The sequence below is a fragment of the Choloepus didactylus genome, chromosome 21, assembly GCF_015220235.1.
Source record: "Choloepus didactylus isolate mChoDid1 chromosome 21, mChoDid1.pri, whole genome shotgun sequence".
In the NCBI taxonomy this organism is placed as follows: Eukaryota; Metazoa; Chordata; class Mammalia; order Pilosa; family Megalonychidae; genus Choloepus; species Choloepus didactylus.
Genome location: NC_051327.1, coordinates 51,936,625 through 51,955,379, shown reverse-complemented (window position 1 = coordinate 51,955,379; position 18,755 = coordinate 51,936,625). Strand labels below are relative to the sequence as shown.

The window sequence follows — 18,755 nt, the reverse complement described above, 5'->3', positions numbered from 1 at the left end:
TGACAATTATTACAAAAAATTCAGTATGAACATATGATTTTAAAAAAGTAAAATTCAGAATAATTATGAATCCAGTGATTATTTAGCTTGTCTTGCATCTTAGTCAGTGGGTCCAAAGACCTTATTTACAGAATGTAGTAATTACTCAGTGGAATAACATTTAAGTGATGGGTTTAAAATGTACCTCACAAAGTGACCTGTTTCCAAACTTGCCAAAGAATCTTTAAAAAGTGAGCACAGCATTTCAATACCTGGTTATGTGCCACTGAAGGAGGATGTGGATTTTTCCATGATGATTTCTCTGCTTACTTTCATCCTGGATAAATGTCCAGAGATGCACTTCATGTTATCTTAAGTACTATCTTGATTGTCTGATTAATAGCATTATTATTTGACTATGACCTTTGTAAATGTTTTAAATAACTTAAGTTGATTTCATATTATAGTGTTTTTATTAATTTGCAAGGAGGTAGGCTGAGGTACAGTTACAGCAAGTCATTATTACCTGGGGCAGTATTTCCCAAACTTTTTTGTTTTCAATCTACCCCAAAAGAGAGCATTTTTTAAACATTATTTTTCCCTATTCATCCTTCCTCCCCTATGAAATGATATCTATCTATAAATATATAAATATTTGTCTCTCTCCATATATAGTAGACAAAGATACACATATACATATATGTATTTGTTCACAGACTGTGTATATATTGCTGCATTATACAGAAAAGCAGTAAGATTTATTTTCATCCCTAAGGACCAGTTTTTGTCCTATATGGCACACACACACAGAAAATAATATAACACTAAGGAGATCATGAGCTTGTCTTAAAAGTTAAGTAAGATTGGGTGATAAGAGGGTCAACTGACGTAGTCAGGAGTGGGGAACATGGACAAACATTGCAGGGTGAGGGAACAGTTAAGATGTTCATAGGGGTGGGAAAGGAGATTCAGTTCTACAAAGATATGCACCATATATAAGTTCCATTTGTGCCCAAGTCTATTCAGTTGTGTACAAAAATCATAAAGGTTTCATTTATGCTCAAGCCCATTCAGCTGGGCATGGCATAGGTAAGATTCAGACTAATACTTAAGATACTATAGAAAAAAGGATTACAATTTCAAAGAAAAGCAATGATTTCATCCATATGTCCAAGGAATTGTAAACAGACAAATATCATAAAGAGTTCCAGAAATGGTGCCAGTTAAAAAAAGCACATAAGACTGACTTTATATGCAAGCAACTTGATATCAATTTAGTTGTTTAAATTATAAATCACTGCTTAATAGGCTATTTCTTTATGTCACATATAATTACATGTTTGATAGAAGAGGAAGAAGTATTAGATGACATGATGGGGGTTATGGATAAATTCTACATAGCAATGAATTTTATTTACTTTTCTTTAGACCTCATTAGAAGCCAAGCAAATACAATGTTAAAGAAAAACTACACACCTGTGACTGAGCTTATTCTCTTGGGATTGACAAATCGAGCTGAGTTGCAACCTGTCCTTTTTGTGGTATTCCTAGTAATCTATCTTATCACAGTAACAGGAAATATGACCATGATTTTGTTAATCAGAAGTGACTCAAACTTGACACTCCAATGTATTTCTTCCTCAGTCACCTCTCCTTGGTAGATGTCTGTTATTCCACCACTGTCACTCCTCAGATGCTAGTAAATTTCTTATCCAAGGGAAAAAACATCCCTTCATTGGCTGTTTGATGCAATTCCACTTTTTCATTGCCCTGGGGATCACTGACTATTACATGCTTACAGTAATGGCTTATGACCGCTACATGGCCATCTGTAAACCCTTGTTATATGGGAGTAGAATGCCCAGATGTACCTGCTTTTCTCTGGTTGCTGCTCCCTATATTTATGGCTTTGCCAATGGTCTGGCCCAGACCAACCTGATGTGTCATCTGTCCTTCTGTAGACCCAATGAGATCAACCACTTTTACTGTGCAGACTCACCACCTCTCATAGTCCTCGCCTGCTCAGATACCTATGCCAAAGAAACTGCCATGTTTGTGGAAGCTGGTTTCAACCTCACTTGTTCTCTCACCATCATCCTCATCTCTTATATATTCATCTTCACAGCTATCCTGGGCATTCGCTCAGCTGAGGGGATGCACAAAGCCTTCTCCACCGGTGGGTCCCATCTGATGTCCATGACCGTCTTTTATGGAACTCTGTTCTGCATGCATCTGAGGCCCTCTTCTGAGACATCTGTGGAAGGGAAAATTGTAGCTGTTTTTTATATCTTTGTGAGTCCCATGTTAAATCCTTTCATCTGTAGCCTTAGGAACAAAGATGTTAAAAGAGCAATAAGGGAACTTATTAAAAAAAAATTGTTTGTGAAATAAGGCAGGCATTTTTTGGATGTAGGCAGGCAATATATCTTCATTTGCTGACCTGTTAGTGAGCACTTTAAATTACCAAATTACTTTCTGTTATTGAGTAGTTTCATCTTTCCTAATTCATTTACAGAAGTTGGAACAATGTGTCAAATAGTTTGCAAGAGTTTACAATGTCATCGCAATGAATTAAAGCACACACCCACACATAGGAAATCAAAGATAAAACAGAATACACTGTTATTCCTGTATAAAACCAAAAAAGAACAGGGGATTCTGTTTTTAGTAGTCATACTAGTGCAAAGTTATAAAGCCAGAATTACCACATTATATTGCAATGGAATGTATACATTTTATAGAACTGAATAATTTCCTAACTATTTTCTAGATATCTGCCAACCATAGCAGGTGTTTTTCTTCTTTTACACAGTTTATCTACCAAGGAAGATCTTGGGTATATCTCATATTATTTCTCTAAAAACATCTTTGGAATGATCTTCCCAGTACAATGACCTCCTCATAAGCCTTTTAAAACAGTTTAATTAAGATATATGCTCATAACGTACAATCCATCCAAAGTATACAATCAATGGTTCTCAGTATCATCACTTAGTTGTTATTCATCGCTACAATCAATTGCAGAATATTTCCATTACTCAACAAAACAAAGCAAAACAAAACAAAATAAACCAAAACATACATCTTATCCCCCCTATTATTGACCCCTAGCATCTAGCATTGGTGTGTTACATTTGGCTTTTTGTTTTGTTTTGTTTTTGTTTTGTATTTGATGGCAGTTTTTGTGGCAAATTGAATAGAAGAATATAACACACTCAATTCAGAAAAACAAAAAGGTGCAGGCACAAAAATCCTTACAGGGTTACTGCTATTAGGAATGAACAACTCATGGTATCACTGAACTGACAGCCTATTAAAAAAAAAATCACCCCAATTATAATACTTTCTTTCTTGTCCATTATTTCCTTCACAGAAAAAATTATAAAACTGGAGAAGCGAGATATGTTATCTCTGCAGGCTGACTCACTTGCAGAGGAGCCATGAAAGATAATGAGGATTCAAAAGCTCCCAGTTTTACTCCTGAATCAGGTAAAGAGTAAATGACAATATGAGAACAAATTTTGTTTACAATAATATCATATTACAACACTGATTACAGTGCAGAGATTATAATTCACTTAAGCATATTCTTAGCCCAAATACCAGACTAAAATCACCCAACTGCTCACAGATCTGAAGAATTAGTGCAAGCAGTTGTTGTCTTAATAGTAAACCCCAAATTGGTAAGGCTTTTCTGGCAGTGAGTCTTTGACACTGAAAGCTTCCTTACCTGAGAGCCGAACATTCTGCTCAGCGAGGATCCGTGCCACCCTCACTTTGAGGCTTGGTCTTTCTTTTCATCTAAAAGGACAGAACGGATCCCCAGCTTTTGCAGTTTTTCCACCGGGTCCACGTTCTGGTGCATACGCAGAATAATGTCACAGCCAACCACAACCTCGCCATTGCGCTACACCCGCGGGATGGTGGGCCAGTTGAACAGTCTTTAATGCCTTGCCGCAGCTCGGGGTCGTCCAGCGCGTTGTACGCCGCGTATTCGCTGACGCCTGCGGCCGCAGGATCTGCACCGTGGCGTGGCTGAAGCCGCACTGGGGGCTGCTCCGGTGTTCCCTTGAGGAAGATCACCGCCTGGTCCTTCCTCACCAGCGAGCGCAGTTGCTCCACCGAGCAGCTGCCGCCGCCAACTCCCGAGCCCGCCGCCGCCGCGTCCCCAGGGAGCCGCTCATCTGTTGGTCCCGGACCTGCGCTCTCTACCCGGGGCTCTTCCCCGCCGGCGGTGGCCCCGCCCGCCTCCCGGACGCCCTCATTGGGCCCGCCGGAGCTGCTCTCCACGACTGGAGGACATTGGCCCGCAACGACGCGATTCTGCCAATCATGTCACTCGTCCTGCCCCGGCCCATTTGTTATTATTGATGAAAAAATATTAAGTTACTGTTAACTGTAGTCCATAGTTTGCAACAGGTGCATATTTTTCCATATACCACTATTATTAACTCCTTGTAATTCTGACATAGATTTGTTCTAGTTCACAAAAGAATATTTTTTATATTTCTACTAGCAGATCGTCCACCACAGGGTTCACGGTGTCATACAGCCCTAGGTTTACCTCTAGATTTCCTTCTTGTGACACACATGACTCTAAACTTCCCCTTTCAAAACTAATCACACACATAATTCAATGTGGTTAAATTACACACACCAAATTGTGTTACCAACACCGCTCTCCATTTCCAAACATTTAAATTAAACCTAGTCAAAAATCCTGTACACATTAAACATCCACTCCCTATTCTCTACCCTCATTCTGTCTCCTAGTAAGCTATAGTCTATACTTTAACACTATGAATTTAATATAATTAGTTCACATTAGTGAGATCATACAGTATTTGTCATTTTGTGTCTGAAATACTTCACTGAGCATAATATCCTCAGGGTTCATCCATGCTGTCACATACTTCAGGACTTCAATCCTTCTTATTGCTGAATCATATTCAATCATATGTATGTACCACATTTTGCTTATCCATTCGTATGTTGATGAACACTTGGGTTGTTTCCATCTTTTGGCAATTGTGAGTAATGCTGCTAAGAACATCAGTGTGCAAGTGTCTGTTCATGTCCCTGATTTCAGTTCTTTTGTGTTTTTTAACCTAGTAGTGGAATTGACATATCATATGGTAGTTCTGTACTTAGCTTCCTGAGGAAACGCCAAACTGTCTTCCACAACAGGTGACCCATTCTAAATTCCAACCAGCTATGAATAGTTGTTCCTATATCTTCACACTCACTCCAACATTTGTAGATTTCTGTTGTTTATAGTGACCAAACTAGTAAGTGTAAAATGACAACTCGTGGTTTTTGACTTGCATTTCCATAATAGCTAGTTAAGTTGGGCATCTTCTCATGTGCTTTTTCACCATGTGTATTTCCTCTTTTGAAATGTCTGTACATGTCTTTTAACCATTTTTAAATTGGATTGTCTTTTTATTGTTCAGTTGTAGGATGTCTATATATTTTGGAGATCAAACATTTATCTGATATGTGGTTTCCAAATATATTCTCCGACTGAGTAGACTGGTTTTTCACCTTTTCAACAAATTCCTTTGAAGTACACAAGTATTCAATATAAGGAGATCTCATTTACCTGTTTTTTCCTTCATTGCCTGTGCTTTGGGAGAAAGTTCTAACAAAGCACTGCCTGACAATAAATCTTGTAATTATTTCCGTACATTTTCTTCTAGAAGTTTTATGGCGCTGTCTCACATTTAGCTTTTAATCCATTTTGAGTTAATTTTTGTATAGTTTGTGAGATAGGGTCTCTCTTTCATTCTTTTAGCACCATTTATTGAAGACTGTTCTCTCCCTGTTGAGCGGATTTGGGAAACTTGTAAAAATAAGGTGACCATAGATCTGAGCATCAATCTCCAAACACTCAATTCAATTCCATTGATCAACATGTCTACCTTCAGGTCAGTAGCAAGTTGTTTTGACAACTGTACCTTTTTAATATGTTTTAAAGACAGGAGGTATGAGTCCTCAAACGTTAATTTTTTTTTTTTCAAGACACTTTTGTCTGTTCGAAACCTGCTAATCTTCCAGTTAAATTTGATAGTTGGCTTTCCTATTTCTGCAATTGAGCTGTTGGGATTTTGATTGGTATTGCTTTGAATCTGTAGATCAACCTGGGTGGAACTGACATCATAATGACATCTAGCCTTCCAATCCATGAACACAGAATGTCCTTCAATTTACTTAGCTCTTCTTTGACTTTTTTTAGCAATGTTTTATAGTTCTCTCAGTAAAGATCTTTTACATCCTTGTTTAAGTTTATTCCTAGGTATTTGATTCTTTTAGATGCTATTGTAAATGGAATTTTTTCTTGATTAATTTGTCAAATAGATAACTACTAGGGTATAGAAACACTACTGTTTATCTTGTATCCCATCATATTGCTGAACTTTTTTTATTAGCTTTTGTAGCTTTGTTGTACATTTTTCAGGAATTTCTAAATATAAGATCATGTCGTCTGTAAATAGTGAAAGTTTTACTTACTTCTCCCATTCCAATTTGGATGCCTTTTATTTCCTTTTCTTGCCTAATTGTTCTAGTTGCAACATCAAGCCCAATGTTGAATAATAGCCATGGAAGTTGGCATTCTTATCTTATTCCCAATCTTAGAAGGAAAGCTTTAAGTTTGTCACCATTTACTATGATGTTAGTTGTGTCTTTTCTATATGTGCCCTTTCTTCATCTTAAGGAAGTTACCTGTGATTTGCTACCTTTCAAAATGCTTTTATTTCTAAGTGTGGTATATCACATTAATTGATTTTATTGTCTTGAGCCACTGTTGCATAAATGGAATAAAACCCACCTGGTCATGGTGTATAATTCCCTTAATGTGCAGTTGGATTGATTTGCAAGTATTTTGTTTAGGATGATGGCATATATGTTCATTGGAAAGTTGGTGTGCAATTTTCTTTTCTTACAGTATCTTTATCAGGCTTTGGTATTAGGATGATGTAGGCTTCATATAATGAGTTAGGAGGTAATTCCTTTTCAATTTTTTGGATGAGTTTGAGCAGGATTGGTATTAATTCTTCTTGGAATAATTGGTAGAATTCACCTGTGAAGCTGTCTGGTTCTGTTTGTATTGTTGGGAGGTTTTTTGGTGACAGATTCAATCCCTTTACTAGTGATTGTTTTGTTGGGGTATTATATTTCTTATTGAGTCAGTGTAGGTGGTTGCTGTGTTTCTAGGCAGTTGTCCATTTAATCTGCATTCTCTACTCATAAGGCTTTTGAAGGAGATCCCAAAGACTTCTATGATTTCCTTTTTAACCTACATGTTTCCCTACCAGTATATGATGGCTCTTCTTGGCCCTTTCATTATCAGTGTTTTTCCATTAAAAATTGATTCCATTTTGATATTTTATCTATATCTATTCATTCATATATGTGTGTATGTATATTTGCTTATAACTGTTCCAAATTGTATTGCTAATTTGAATTTATGACATGAATTTCCTGAATAGGTCCTTTGCCTTGCCTATTTTCAATTTGTGGTGCTTATCTTGTCTTTTTTCTTTTTCATTTAAGACCTCTTCTTGAACATAGAACATATATGTGCTTATAAAATTAAATTTTATGATTTAATTTTTCATTGTAGATTTTAAATGCCACTATTTATTATTTTTAAATACTATTAAGTTATATTTCACTTTATTGTTTCTTTCTTTGGTCTGACAATTTTTTCCCTCTTATGATATATTTGGTATTTATCTATATTATCAAATTGTTTTACGGTTTCACTGGTCAATTTTTTATTGTGAACTATTTTACAACATGCAACCCAAAGTAGAAAATAACACAAAGACACCTGTGTAAAAGAACTAATTATTACTACGTCTTCACTCAATGCCGCATTCTTACAGATTTTTTTTGAAAGTTAAAAGATATGAAAATAGAGTCCACTTTGGCTGATTCTATTTCTTTACCCATTTCCTGCAGTAAAGTCAATTAAAATTTAGTGTTCTTAAGCCTGTGTAAAATTATATCATTTGTTAAGTGTTTATCTATACATATATTTATACAGTATTATTTGCATGATATAAATGAAATATATTTAAGTATCCGTTATAACTTGTTTATCCTCCATTAAACATTTTAGTTTTATCCATGCTGATTCATGTAGCAGTAATTTTCTCTGCAATAGTCTATGCCAACATATAAGGATGCTACAATATATTTATCCATTCTACTATTTATGAAAAATTATATTATTTCTAGTTCTTTGATAATATGAAAATACAACAATAAAAATCTTCATATAGTTCTGTATTGATAATTGATACCTCTGCAAGATTGCCTCTCAGGTAAATACTTTACTGTAATTTCTGAGTCTAATGATGTGAGCACCTTAAATGTACTATATATTGACAAATTGCTGTATCAGTTTACAGTAGTGTGGGGGAGCTCCCTTTACTCCATATTCTTGCCTATATAATATAGTGCCATTTTCAAAATATTTGTTAATCTGATGGATGTAAAATGTATTTTCATTTCTGTTTACATTTTTGGATCCTTCATTGCAAATGAAGTCAAATATTTTAAATGTCTATGTTAATTCAAGATTTCTCTTCTTTCAGTTGGATAACTATATTCATTGACCACATTTAATCTGATTGCTTTATATTTTATTTTTATCCATTTCCAATAGATCCTTATATACTCTGTAGTAGGTAGCAATCTTTTGATGTTACATGAAACGCAAATCTGTATTTCATTTAGGGGTATAAAATATTTAGTGGTGCAGATGACTTTCATTTAAAGGTAGATCAAATTTATCAATCTTCTCTCTATGGTTTCTCTTTGTTTATCTTTATAGAAAATATTTCCTATTAAAATATTCTCTTTCTTGTTCCCAATATTTTAAAATTTTGTTTTCTCCTCTTTAAGTCTTTATTGTTTCTCGACTTGTAAGTGGTTCAAAACAAAGCTTAATTTTCTTTTTTAATGAAAATGTATTTCCATTTATTGAATAATCCATAGTATTCTCAGGACACTTTTAATGGTAACACTGTCATATATCAAATGTTCATCAGTTTGTTTCTGGTTTCTTTATTCTAAGGCCAATTTATCAATCCCTGCATCAATACAATCTGTTTTAATATAATAGCTTCATTATAAAACTACCACTCATGATCTGGATGTCTGAAATAATATAGTATTTTTTTGAAGGATCTCTGAGAGAAGTTGACTTTAAAATGATTAACAATACTCCCTATTTTCCCCTTTTATTGACCCATGATCATGACAAGGTACGTTTATCACTGTTGATGAAAAAATTTTAAAATATTACTGTCAACTCTACTCCATTGTTTGCAATAGGTAGAATTTTCCCCATAGACCATTCTATTATTAATTCCTTGTAATAGCATCATATATTTGATCTAGTCATGAAATAACTTTTTGATATTTAAACAGTTAATCACAGTCATCTTCCACCACAATATTCACAGTGTTATCCATTCCCATATTTTAACATCCAATTTTCTTTCTAGTGACATAGATGACTCTAAATTTCATGACTGTAACTCCTTTACAAACTTTTTGATTCCATGTAATGCTCAACATATACATCTACTCCAAACCTTAGCCTATTTCTAAGTATGGATGTGTAAATTGGGTGAGGGATGTTTGCATGTTCTGCCTTTGTCAGAAAATGTACAGGGTCTGTCAGTCTGTGGTTTTGATGTAGTGTGGCAATTCTTATAGTCGTACTAACTTCTGTCTATGTTTATTAAGAGGAAATAGGAAGAAATCAAAAAATATAATGTTCCTTGTTATAGGGGTATTTGATTTTCAAATTTGTCAGATTGACTGGTGAAGATGTAGTTATTTCTTAGCCCCTCCAAAGGACACAGAAGTGGGAAAATTTATGCCTGAATTACTACTAACCTTCAGAACATCATCCCTGAAGAATCCATCAAAAAATCACACAATTGCCTTTCACATAAACAAGTTATCTCATGATGACTAAGATCATTTCTTCTTATCTATTAAATGTAAGACACAGAGAATCCCTTGTTAGACTCTGGAATCTACTTCAAGTTTAGTTTAAATTAAATTAGTTCAAGTGTATTTATCAACATAGCAATGCAAGGCAGGTTACAAAGGCTGGAGGGTAAGTTTTAAATGCTATTAGACAGAAAAGTTTTGGAGGACACTTCAGATACAACTCCCTACATCTCCCATGCCCCTCCCTGGGTAGGGTGGAAACAGTTTGGTGACATCATTGAAATGGTCATAGCAGCTGCCTTGCTTGAATCTAAAATGTTCTCTTCTTCTCTATGATGAAGATGGGACATTCTCTGAAAAGGGAAGGAGGTAGCAATAGTTCATCTAGCTGTTCTGCTTGTTGGAGAGATTTCAAGTCAAAGAAAGGAGTATAAAAGCATATGCATAAGCCACATTCTCAACTTCAAGTTTAGCTGTAATACTGATAGTAATTTTGTAATAACTGACTCCTATGTGTGTTCTTCAATTAATTCAGGGTTCCAGAGGAGTTGTCATTTAATGGCTTCTTTACATTCCAACAATGGTGAGCTCATAAATATTCCAAATCTTTAACAAAAACAATAATTGCCATCACAATAATTATTACTACTGCTGTTAATGCTGCTATTGTTAGTGAGTAACTACTATATGCTGCTTTGGCCTGGGTGAGGAACAAGGCATTAAACAGCATTCTACTCAGATGGGTTACCTGAAAAGGATTTAATGAAAATATAGAGAATGGAAGAAATTTAAGGAAGTAAACCAAAAGATTTGAAGCACCTGCAGGTTAAATGGAGAAAGCAATTTCCACCCCTGGGACTGAAGGAACATAGAAAGGGGGTTCTTCACTAGAGCCCCATGAGAGCTGGAAAAAGGAGGAAGGACCTTTGCCACTTTCTTCTCTAACATTTACCTGGTTGCAAGTTCACCTTGCAGGGCTGCAGTCATTTTAACATCTTCATAATGAAACTGGAAAACAATGAGAAAGATTGATCTCCTCCTCCTTCATTCCCACCTCTGAAATTCTGTTGGTGCCTCCTGTTGGCAAATTCAGGTGGAAACTAGTCACCGAAGAGCCCTTTTGTTGTGACTCATAGGGGTTCAAATCCAAGTGCACAAAGCAAGAGAGAAAGAATAGGTATCAGATTTGGGCTGGAATTAGAAGAGGTAAGCGGAGAATCACTAAAACTCCTGAATTATGTATAAATACACCAATGGGTAATATTTAAATTAAAGGATCTGTTACAAGATTCAGAATCAGTAAATGGCTAGTCAAGTTAACCAAAAAATTAATTTATTGTCCAACAGAATTTCAGAATCCAATATTTTCTCCATATGCCATACAATATTTCTTACATGTTATAAACCAAAGCACATGATATTTCCCAAGTCAAAAATTAAAAAACTAATGTGTAAGTTTAAATTAAAATAAATAATGAATCCTATTGCCTCACCATTCTTAAGAGATTTAATTCCCTGATGATATTGGAGAATTAGTAAAAATCATGTCCTCAATGCATTTTGGATTCTCAGAAGAATAAAAGGTAAAAAGTGCTCTTCAGTGTAAGAATGCCTTTCTGCTAGAAATAATTGAACCATGGGAATTTGTCCCTATATGAAAAATTGGTTATAAATGCTAAAGGTTCTTCTAGTCTATGTCGGCTCTGGGAAATCACTCTCTCAGGTACGATAAGACATATTTTAGATTTTATTATCTAGATTAAATCTTTTAACTAGTAAACATGAAACAAAAGCTTGAAATTCATATTCTGATGAATTAGTAAATGCCTCTATTAAATTGAGTAGCTAATTATGCCCCATTTTCAGAGTACAGTTATTTATAAGTGCACAATAGAGTGACATTACATAATGGAAAGGGAACTAGACCTGAGAGAACATTCATTCCATCCACAATAATTTACCGCTTACAATTGGGAAAGCATTGTTCTAGGTGCTGCTGAGGCTGAAGCTACAGAGTAGACAAAATCCTTGTCTCTAATGAGCTCATATTTTAATGCTAAATCTTGTTCTGGACTTGAGCTGACTCTGTCATTATGTAATAATAGTAGCTACAACTTATTAAAGAATACCACATGGCATGCATATTTACAAAGTTTTATCTGAATTAATCCCTAGCATGAAGCAAGTTTCTATTTTTAACTACATGTTATAGATGAGGAAACTGAATCAAAGGGATTAATAATGTATTCAAAGCTCACAGCTAGAAACTAGAGGAGTTGGGATTTCCAACCAGGGATTCTGGCTTCAGAATATTTCCCAATAACTGTTACACTCTGCTAACTCTCAATAACTAAGCATTCTTATTCTACGTTGATTCATGAACACAAATAATGGGGATGGTATTCAATAACTTCTCTGATATCTTCTGAGTCAACAAGGCTATGCTTTTAAATTATGAGCATACTATTGTGTAATGTGCTTTAACCACTTCAGGATGCATTGGCCACTTTTGGGTTATTCAGTGTGTCTATCTTTCTTTCTTTCTATCTATCCATCGATTTATTTATTTGACTAAAGTTAATTAAAATTTATCCCAGGAATATATCTTCTCTAAATTTCTTTTTTCCCTTCAACGTAACCCATGACTACATTTAAAGGAGACACTGCCCTTGTTAAAGCTGAAGACGAATCCTCGAGATTCTTTGGGACACCAAACATTTGCAACAAGCACTCACATGAGAGAGCCCCACGGTGAAGGTGAATGTTTGGAGCACAAAGTCTCAGATACCACAGAGCAATATATGTCAACCTACAAATGCTTCTCTCTAAATTTTCCTTGATCAGACCATACAGCATGTTTGTTCTGCTCCTTTAAATGAAAGTTATTACCATAAGCTACTCATCTAAATTATCTGGAAAGTTCATTTGTTTGTCTAACCTCAGTTTCTCACAATCAAGAATTAATAAATAAGGATAGTAATTATTTTAACTTTTGATTAATATTTCAATAAATAGAGGTGTTAAAAATACCAAGGACATCTGTCTGTCTTTGTGTCTTATTAGACTAAGTGACATGAGTAAGGTGGCATTTTATATAAATCATGAGACATAAAGAGCAGACAAGAAGAAATTTTCTATGACTTCATTCTGTCAAAAAACGGGTATTTGTCTATTTGACAACTATGATGATAAAATTCAGTTTGAACTTCTGAGTTTTCAAAAAGTAAAATGCAAAATAATTGTGAATCTATTGACTTATTTAGTGTGTCTTGCATATCATTTTAGTCAAAAGGTCCAAAGACCTCATGTACAGAATAGGGTAATTAAATGGACAATAAAGTTTGAGTGATGAATTTACAGCATTCCTTACAAAGTGACCTGTTTCCAAACTTGCCACTGAATCTGTTTTTAAAAATGCACATAACTTCATGTGCCACTGAAGCAGGATGTAGATGTTTCCATGATGATCTCTCTGCTTTCATCTTGGCTAATTGTAGGGAGATGTACTTCAGGATATCTTAAGTACCATCTAGATTGTTCAGTTAATATCACTATTATTTTCCTATGACCATTGTCCATGTTTTAAATAATTTAAGTTGAATTCACATTATAGTGTTTTTAATAATTTGCAAACAGGTTTGTTGAGGTAGTTACAAGAGGTCATTTTGACCTGGGGCAATGTTTCCCAATCTTTTTATTCCATTGTACCCCAAAAGAGAGCCTTTTATACCTTATTTTGTCCCTCATCACACCTTCATCCCCCATGAAAATTATACCTGCCTCTAAATAAATAGAAATCTCTCTATAGATATGTAGAGATATAGATACACATATACATATAAATATTTGTTTATAGACTGTGTTTATAAACAAATTTGTGCTTTACATATAAGAATGGTAAGATCTATTTTGGTTCCAAAGTACCAATATTTGCCTTTTCAGGTACACACAGAAAATAATACAAAGCTGAGGACATCCCGACCTGTGTCGTAAAAATTAAGTAAAAGTTGGTGATTAGAGGGCCAACTAAGGTAGAGTAGATTGGGGAAATGGACAACATTGCAGGGTGAGGGAAGAGCTCAAAGATGTTCAGAGGAGGAGGAAAGGAGAACCCAGCTCTACAAGGATGTGCACCATATATCAGATTCACTTATGCCCAGGTCTTTTCAGCTGCTCATAGCATAGGTAAGTTTCAAGACTACTATTTTAGATACTCCATCAAAAGCTATGTCATAAAACAAAGGATTGAAATTTCAGTGAAAAAAGAAAAGCAAGATTTTCATACACCTGTCCAAGGAAATTGTAAATGGACAAACATAAAGTGTCCCAGAAATGGTGCCATTAAAAACAAAAGACTGTCTTTACACATAAGGAGCTCTATATCAATTTAGATGTTTAAATTATAAATCATATGCTTAATAGGCTATTTCTTACATCACATATAATTACAAGTTTGACAGAAGAGGAAGAAGTATCCGATGACATGGGTAATAGATAAATGACAACATACCAATGAATTTTATTTCCTTTTCTTTAGACCTCATTAGAAGCCAAGCAAATACAATGTTAAAGAAAAACCACACACCTGTGACTGAGTTTATTCTCCTGGGATTGACAGATCGAGCTGAGTTGCAACCTGTCCTTTTTGTGGTATTCGTAGTGATCTATCTTATCACAGTAATAGGCAATATCACCATGATTTTGTTAATCAGAAGTGACTCAAAACTTGACACTCCAATGTACTTCTTCCACAGTCACCTCTCCTTGGTAGATGTCTGTTACTCCACTACTGTCACACCACAGATGCTAGTTAATTTCTTAAGCAAGAGAAAAACCATTTCCTTCATTGGTTGTTTTATACAATTCCACTTTTTCATTGCCCTGGGGATCACTATTATATGCTTACAGTAATGGCTTATGACCGCTACATGGCCATCTGTAAACCCTTGTTATATGGGAGTAAAATGTCCAGACGTACCTGCTTCTCTCTGGTTGCTGCTCCCTATATTTATGGCTTTGCCAATGATCTGGCCAAGACCATCCTGATGCTTCGTCTGTCCTTCTGTGGACCCAATGAGATCAACCACTTTTACTGTGCAGACCCACCTCTCCTAGTCCTCGCCTGCTCAGATACCTATATCAATGAAACTTCCATGTTTGTGGGGGCTGGTTTCAGCCTCACCTGTTCTCTCACCATCATCTTTATCTCTTATATTTTCATCTTCACAGCTATCCTGGGCATCCACTCAGCTGACGGTGGGGGCAAAGCTTTCTCCACCTGTGGGTCCCATCTGATGTCTGTCTCCAATTTTCATGGAACTCTGTTCTGCATGTATTTGAGGCCCCCTTCTGAGACATCTGTAGAGGAAGAAAAAATTGTAGCTGTTTTTTATATCTTTGTGAGTCCTATGTCAAATCCTTTTATCCATAGCCTGAGAAACAAAGATGTTAAAAGAGCAATAAGGGAATATATTCAAAAGAAATTGTTTGCTAAATAATACACTTTTTTTTCCATGAGGAAGGTACATAATATATCATTGTTATCTGATGTATTACTTGGCACCCTAAATTAACAATTCACTTTGTATATTTGAGTAGTTTTTGTCTTTATTAATTCTCTAATGGAAGTTGGAAGAATGTGTCACATTATTTGGTTGAATGCAATGTCATCACAATGAATTAAATCATACTCACACATATTGAAAATGAGAAACAAACCATAATGTACTGTTATTGGTCTACAACACCAAAAAAAAAAGAGTAAGTGATTCATCTTTGGTACTCAAACTTGTGCAAAGTTATGAAAAAGAGAATTATGACATGCTATGGTAAAGGCAACATATTATATTTCATGGTACTTTATAATTTCCAAACTTTTCCACAAATCTGCAGACCACAGCAGGCATGTATTTTTTATTCTTTTATATAATTTATATATATTTTTATGATATATGGATATATCTCATATTATTTCTCCAAAAACATCTTTGGAATGATATTTCCAGTACAATGACCTCCTCATAAACTTTTTTTAGCAGTTTTATTTGGGTATATTCTCATAACATACAATCCATTCCAAGTTTATAATCAATGGTTCACAGTATCATCACATATTTGTGCATTATCATAATCGATTTTAGAACATTTTCCTTACTCAAAAAAAAAAAAATACTTCTCTTTACCCCTATTACTGACCTCTAGCATTGGTGTGATACATTTGTTCCTATTGATGAAAGAATACTAAAATATTGCTATTAACTATAGTCCATATTTTAAAATAGGTACATTTTCCCCGTATATCACTATTATTAACTACTTTTAATAGTGGCAGACATTTGTTCTGGCTCATGAAAGAACACTTTTGTGTTTGTACTATTCATTGCAGTCATCTTCTGCCACAGGTTTCACTGTGTTTTATAGAACCAAGTTTTATCCTCCATATTTCCTCCTAGTGACACACATACCTCTAATCTTCCCTATTCAAGCACAATCACATGCATAATTCAGTGCTGTTATATGTTCTCGCCAATTTTCCTACCACTGCCTGTATTGATTTCCAAACGTTTAAATTCCACCGAGTTAAATATTCTGCATAGATTAAGCATCTGCTCTGCATTCTCTACCCTCTTTCTATCTCCCAAAAACCTATATTCCCGATTTTAATTCTGTGAGTTTACTTATTACAATTAGCTCATATTAGTGCAATCATACAATATTTGTCCTTTTGTATCTGACTTATTTCACTAAACACACTGCCCTCAAGGTTCATCCATGTTGTCACACGTTTCAGGGCTTCATTCTGAATGTTGAATAATATTCCATTGTATGTCTATACCACATTTGTTTATACATTGGTTGATTGATGGACACTTGGTTTGTTTCCATCTTTTGGCAATTGAGAATAATGTCACTATGAACATTGGTGTGTAAATGTCTGTCTGCATCCCTACTTTCTCTTCTTATGCATATGTACCTAGTAGTGGGATGATGGATCATTTGGCAGTTCTATAGATGCCTTTCTGAAAACTACCAAACTATCTTCCACGGTGGCTGCAACATTCTGCTTTCCTAGGAACAGTGAATAAGTTTTCCTATTTGGCCATGTCCTCTCCAACACTTGTAGACTCCTGTTTGTTGAATATTAGCCATTCTAGTAGGTGTGAAACAATATCTCCTGGTTTTGATTTGCATTTCCCTAGTAGCTAGCGAAGTTGAGCATCTTCTAATTTGCTTCTTAGCCATTTGTATTTCCTGTTTGGAAAATACCTATTCATGCCTTTTGCCCATTTTAAAATTGGGTTGTTTGTCTTTTATTGTTGAGTTGTAAGATTTCTTTATATATTCTGAATATCAAACTATCCTCAGGTATGTGGTATATTTGTACCATTTAGGAAGCTGCCTTTTTACCTTTTTAACTGTCCTTTGAAGCATAAAAGTATTCATTTTTGAGGAGATCTCATTTACCTATATTTTCTTTCATTGCTTGTGCTTTGGGAATAAGTCTGAGAAACCACTGCCTACATTTTCTTTTAGGAGTTTTATGGCACTGGTTCTTGTATTTAAGTTTTTAATCCATTTTGAGTTAATTTTTGCATAGATCATGAGATAGGGTCCCTCTATCATTCTTTTGGATATGGATATCAAGTTCTCCTAACTCCTTTTATTAAAGAGACTGCTCTGTCCCAGTTGAGTGGTCCTGGGATACTTGTCAAATATCAATTGGTCATAGATCTCAGGGTCTATATCTGAACTCTTAATTCAATTTCATTGATCAATATGTCTATCTTTCTGTCAGTACCACACTCTTTAGACCACTGTAGCACTGTAATATGCTTTAAAGTCAGCAAGCATGAGTCCTCCAACTTCATTCTTCTTTTTCAAGATGTTTTCGGCTATTTGAGGCCCCCTACCCATCCATATAGATTTGATAACTTTTCCATTTCTGCAAAGTAGGCTGTTTGGATTTTCACTGGAATTTCATTGAGTCTGTAGATGAATTTGAGTAGAACTGAGATCTTAAGAATATTTAGCTTTCCGGTCCATGAACACAGAAAATCCTTTCTTTTATTAGCTCTTCTTTGATTTATTTTAGTAATGTTTTGTAGCTTTCTGAATGTCCATACCTTATGCCCTTGGTTAAGTTTATTTGTAGCTATTTAATTCCTTTAGTGGTTTTGTAAATGGAATTGTTTTCCTGATTTTCTCCTCAGATAGCTCATTATTACTGTATAGAAACACCATGATTTTTGTGTTGATTTGTATTGCATCATACATTGCTGAACTTATTTATTAGGTTTATTAGCTCTAGTTGCTTTGCACTAAATTTTTCAGGACATTTTAAGTATGGAATCATGATATCTGCATATAGTGAAATTTTTACTTCTTTTCTAATTTGGAAGACTTTTATTTATTTTCCTTTCTCTCTTTTTTTTTCTAATTATTGCTTTAGCTACAACTTCTAGCACAATTTTGAATAACACACAGCAGTGGTGACAGTGGGCATCCCTGTGTTCTTCCTGCTTTTAGAGGGAAAGCTTTCAGCCTCTCAACCTGGATTATGATCTCTGCTTTGAACTTTTCATGTATACCCTATATCATGTCATGCAAATTACCTTTGATTGCTACCTTTCAAAATGTTTTTATCAAGAAAGGACACTGGACTTTTTCAAATGCCTCTTCTGCTTCAGTTGAGGTGGTCATGTGGCTTTTCTCTTTCAGATTGTAAGTGTGGTATATTACATTAATTGATTTTATTTTGATGAACCACTTCTGCGTACCTGGAAAAAAACACATGTGCTCAT

General features: G+C 35.0%; 3 pseudogenes; 2 read left to right on the top strand and 1 right to left on the bottom strand.

Annotated features, from left to right (window-relative positions):
• Positions 1-1,433: 1,433 nt before the first annotated feature.
• LOC119517904 lies at positions 1,434-2,370 on the top strand (annotated as a pseudogene).
• On the bottom strand, positions 2,079-5,597 carry LOC119517304 (annotated as a pseudogene).
• Positions 5,598-14,517: 8,920 nt separating this feature from the next.
• On the top strand, positions 14,518-15,452 carry LOC119517757 (annotated as a pseudogene).
• The last annotated feature ends 3,303 nt before the right edge of the window (positions 15,453-18,755 follow it).